Consider the following 5990-nt stretch of genomic DNA (forward strand, 5'->3'; position numbering starts at 1 on the left):
CTTTCTTACAAGAGTACCCTATTGAACCAGGGAAAATAATAATTTGTATAATAATGTTATGTAGTCTATCATAATATAGACACAGCCTGGAATTTGGGCCGTCTGACTCTTACGTAATCCTGAGACCCCGGCCGGGATGTGTGTCCAAAGTTCCCACCACTCCTTTCAGGGACCAAAAATTCTGTCCTTCTGTCCCACCAGGTACGGTGGTCCAGGCGCCGTACACGGAATGCTGGGAAGGGGCAGAGGTTGTGACACTTTCCATAGGGATCCCATTTCGTCAGTCAGTTCTGATGTCATATTGAACGTGTGCCATTAAAATCTCACATTGGCTTGTTCTTTACCACTCAAAGGTGATTGGGTGATCTCATGCATTCAAAGCTAGCTCGCTATATTGCTAGCCTTTCCGAAATTGCCTGCCCTACCTTTAACCAACAATACAGATTAAAAAAATGGAGTATTTGATTAGTATTTTGGAAATTGTTGACAGCAGACACAGGATTATAGTTAAGGGATTTATAGAACCACAGAACTCAACTGCTAACTGGAGAAGTTTCGATGGTTGCCATTTTACTCCATTTTTCACTAACCCAAAGACGCTAAGATAAATATGATGACTGACATGAAAAGCCATGGAAGTTGTAGGAACCCTTCATTTTAATGTCTTATGTTCTTACTTTGTTCTCAATAGCTGCATATGATCCTCAAACAGACCGGGCTGTTGGTGATTGGTCATAGTGAGAACACAAGAAGGAGATTGAGATACTCTATTTATAAGAGCCGTTGGAATATTTAGTTACTATCACACCAGGAAAATCAATAGATCCTTACTGCTAGCTATTTATAGATAATGTTATGTTCTGGTGATCTGATCTTTTTTTCTTTATTACTAAAATAAAAGGCTTTGTAACACAAGAATATTGATGTTACACTTCATTTTTAGCTCGCCTTTACCTGGTTCATTATATTGTTGCAGTTAAACAATAATATGAATGCCATACATATTTGTAATGTAGTTATATGATATTCTTTTGGGACTAATAATGTACAATTAACAATTTTGCCCTTCATTGAATGGACACACATATAACAGTTCAGCCAGTCAGAATTTTTTGGTGGCTTGATAGTCTTTAACTGAAGTGTGTATAATTAATTCAACGGAATCCGACAGTCGTGATAACAAGAATGTTTCCATAGCTGCATGACATATTTTATTTATTTTAATATTAATGATATGCAGCAAAGCTGGATTAGCCTAGATTATCCTGCAATCTGAAATTTAACAAAAATACTGAATTTTTGCCAATCTGTTAATTAAAAACAGAAAGAGTATTGAAAATGTTATTATTATTATTATTATTATTCATTTGAACTATGAATTCAATTAGGCTATGAATAATTTATGTTTAAAATAAAATTCAACTAAAAACGTGATCTTGTTTGATGCAAACGTTCCACTTTTCTGTTTACCACGTGATGCCCTCTGGTGGATACCTTATGTTAACGGCACAAATACCAAGAGATCAAATGCTTATATAAATTCTTTTAAATATAGATATATACATTTAACGCTTATTTGATAATCAAGAAAAATATATAAAACTAATGTTTTAAAAAAGTATTTCACATTTAATTTTTGTGCTATGTATGTTAAAATTAAAAACAGGAAACCTTTCATTCAGTCAGAAAGAACAAAATAAGAAAAAAAATTAGAACAAATTAAAAAGGGAAGGAAAGAAAGTAAGTTGCTATCACACATAACTTCCTCTCATCCAGTTAGCCTTGCAGGAGAAGACAGAACATATATGAACACATCCACAGCTCTCTGCTCCAATATGAGCTTTCTGATTATATTGGAATTTGATCCATCTTGGTGAACGTGATTTCACCAAGTAACCTACAGCATGTAGCCAACAACATTCCAATCAACCAATCAGATTGAGGCTCACAACCAGGGTTAGGTGCTTCCAACACGACCAATCTCACGACCAATTCGTACGAATTCGTACGAATGATAAAAAGGTGGCTAATTCGAACGAATTCGTACGACCTCACTCGTACGAATTTGTACGATTTGTCTAAACCCACGTGATGGGTCGGTTTAGGGGCGGGGTCAGGGGTTGGTCATTCGTATGAATTCATACGAATTGGTCAATTCGTAAAATATGTACGATTTAGCAAAAATCGTACTAATTCGTACGAGTGAGGTCGTATGAATTTGTACGAATTAGCCACCTCGTAGAATTTGTAGCCTACGTTTTGCCGTGAGATCAGGTGCTTCTGTCATTTCCTTCTGATGTAAGAGATAAGTTATGGACTGGGGTTAAGTTTAGTGGTAAGGATAGGGTTAGGACTACATTTTTGAACTGGAATGTTTTTCCAGGATCACCAAAATATGTACTTGGCAAGTATACGTCTTACTTGGCAAGATCATGGTCTCTATCTGACTTGTATTCCTCTTCCAATTCATCTAGTCTGAGATAAGCATTAGTTTAAAGAGGAAAGCATGCAGCTCATGTGTCTGTTTATTAAGATTTACAGCCATTTCTCAGCATGAGGTCAACACAACAAAGTCCTCAATTTCAGTTTCTTCCTGGTCCAGAACCCAACAAAAGGAAACTTATTTCCTTCTTATGATATCCAAATAGTCAAAGCCAAATAAATGAATAATATAATCGTTTGACAAACACGTTGGCTGTTTAAACATGCTATGCCCTCAAAGGGCACACTGACGTATTTCCATAGTGTGTTTTCATAGTGTTTCATGCTCTTTGTCCTTTGAGCTTAACCATTGCTTGACCTACAGTAAATAAAAGCATTATTATTTAATGAATTATCTTATGCTCAGGTTTCTTCAAGCGTCTTGGAGACATTGCCACAGTTCTTCTGGATTTAGTCTGTCTCGGACTTGATGGTGAGATCAGATCTCCATGTGGATCATATCGGCTGTTGTCAGACTCCTTGTGCATACAAAAATAAATAAATCATTTCATTTGATATGTCTCTGGTTTTGGACATCCTTCTGTTAGACTGTCTCACAAATGAATTAGGTTGAATAGCTATTAAATGTTACATTTAAGTACACAATTAGATAATACCAATTTAGGTCAATCAATTACCAAGCAATGCTTAATTTTGTTCAGTCGGTGGTGTAAAAATGTCGCATTAGCAATTAAAGAAAAAATACTTAAGCAAAACATGGTGAGGTCAAAGTGTCTGAATAATTTTTGTATAAACTATACTGGTTTTTATAATTTTTTATAAATTACACTGTATGAAGAATTTTTGGGTATAATATGTCACAGTTGACTTTATTGGTAACACTTTACAATAAGGTTCATTAGTTAACATAGTTACTGTATTTGTTCATTTTTCTTAATGTTAGATAATACAAATAAAGCTGTTCATTGTTTGTTCATGTTAGTTCACAGTGCATTAATGTTAACACGATTTTAATAAAGTATTAACAAATTAAAGATTAATAAATGTTGTATAAGTGCAGTTCATTATTAGTTCATGCTAACTAATGTAGTTAACTAATGTTAACTAATGAACTTTATTGTAAAGTGTTTACCACTTTATTTTGCTATCCTCACTTACATAAGTAAACTACAGTGTCCTCCTGCACCCACTAGTAAAAAAATATCAAAAATTATATCTGGTGTCTGAATAATTTTTGGTTTGACTGTATGCATAAAGATAAGATAACACACCAAAAAGAAAAAGACAAAAACTCTGTAAGGGACAATAAATGCAAGACTGGATTTACCCATTGTAGTTAGGAATTCAAAACAAAGCATAGGACTGCAAAAAAAAAAAAAAAAAGGCCTGAGGGAATATTGAGTTTTGAGCTGATATAGGGGTCAGTGTGCACAAGCATGGTCTGAATAGAGGGAAGAAACCTTACCTGCAACCTCAACATAAATGTCAGAATCACAATTCAACACCACACTTAGATAAGCCACCGCCACATGTTTGGTCTGATAAAGAGTCGATTGAACTCTTTGGCCACAATCACAAAAGGTATGTTTGAAGTATAAGGAAAAGCAATGGGGAAAAGGAAGTATTAAGCCTGATGGATGTATTAAAGAAAGGGTAGGCAACTTGTTTTATAAACACTTTTTGTTATACTGAAACTCTCTTCACATCCTGATATAAAGATTTTAAAAATTAAAACATGTACATAAATCTTCTGTGGAAGTAAAAGGACCTAAAGGTTATGGTTATACAGTGTTGTAGAGTCATCGAGAGCCACAAACAAACAGCAGCCGCCTTTTACAGTTCCTCCTGAACCAAAACAACGAGCTTACGCTGCGCCGACTGTCATCTCGTGACACTTTGCAGACTCTGGTGTGTGCATTCATGTGTTTTGAAGGAGGCGTGGCTTAAGGGAGGGTGGGATCTTATGCTTTCAAAGCTAGCTTGCTATTGCTCTCCAGAATTGCCTACTCTACCTTTAAGCTCTGAGGTTGTGTTGTAGTAGCACAGGTTATTCTGAGGGGTTTTGGAGAAGAATGTATTCTACTATTAGCAAATTCCGTAAGCTATAATATTTCACATTATAAATATTAATTTTACAAGTAAATGATTATCCAAAACATAGGCTACATCAAATTTAACCACGAAGGATTGATGTTCTGTAATGAATCAGTCTTCGAACTTTTGAAGTATTTTTGGACATCTGTGGATTGTTCTCAAACATGTTGTAACTTCAGGATGACTACTGAAGGCAAACCTTGAGTCAATAAAAATCTGTAATAATGAACCCTTTGATACTGTTTTGGCCATGCATTTTTGGAAGAAAAATTATGTTTTTTTTTTTTTTTTTACTTTTACTTCATCAGAATAGTACTAAACTTGGTGACTTTAGTCCAACTTGCTATGTGAATGCAATAGACATGATTCTAAATGGTCTTAAAACAAAAATAGTGTATTTTTCGCAGTCAAAAGTGACCACTGTATATGAATGGGAAATACGAAAAATACGAGTTGAGTGGTTTAGTCAAAATATTTCTGAAGAGACTCTTCATTATATGATGAACAGATTGAATTATAGGCTTTTATTCACATACAGTTTAAACATTCATCAACTCGCACATCAGTTGTGGTAAATGGAAGCTCAAGCATGTTGACGTGCGAGAACCAATGAGGTTCATTCTCGTGTTACGCAGAGCATCCGCAAGAACCAATGAGGTTCATTCTCGCGTGTCAGTCAGGTTTTGGTTGAGCTTCTGTTTATGTTCACTGATCAATGTTTATATGTGATTAAAGGCCTAAATTCAATCTGTTCATCATATGTCATGGATTAGTTTTCCGATCTCTTTATGAACTTTTTGAAGCGTCAAAGTGTCAGTTGTGAGCTGGAGGGACAGAAAGCTCTCAGATTTCATCAAAAAGATCTTCATTTGTGTTCTGAAGATAAATGAAAGTCTTACAGGTTTGGAACAACATGAGGGTGAGTAATAAATGACAGAATTTTTGGGTGAACCATCCTTTTAAGTGAATAAATCAAAATCAGTTACTCATAAACTCAGCCTGCCACCTACTGGCGTAATGATGAAACCACTAATGCACAGACTGACAGTCCTATTAGGACTAACCATTGGATACAACAACTTTACCCACACTTATGGTCTTACACATGTAAACGTTTGCCACTGCTTGTTGCAACTGTTGATAATCATCAATATTTGTAACATAAAATGTAACATAAGTTACAGCAGGTGCTAGTTCATGCTTGAGCTTCAATAAAAAAAAAAGTTTTTTTTGTTTTTTTTTCATAAAGCCTGAAAATTGTTTAATTTGAACTTTATAAGTAAATTAAGAAGTAATTTATTCTTTACTTATAAACATGCTCTACTGTGGGACTGCTGTTTGAACTGGCACTTGCTAGGTTCAGTCTTAAGAAACCAAAATAACAGAATGAAACAGTTGTCAAATTGAATGGATGTGTTAACTGGCTTGAGAAAACAACACAAAAAGCCATATTT

Source organism: Rutilus rutilus (assembly GCF_951802725.1).
Source record: "Rutilus rutilus genome assembly, chromosome: 16".
NCBI classification, from domain to species: domain Eukaryota; kingdom Metazoa; phylum Chordata; class Actinopteri; order Cypriniformes; family Leuciscidae; genus Rutilus; species Rutilus rutilus.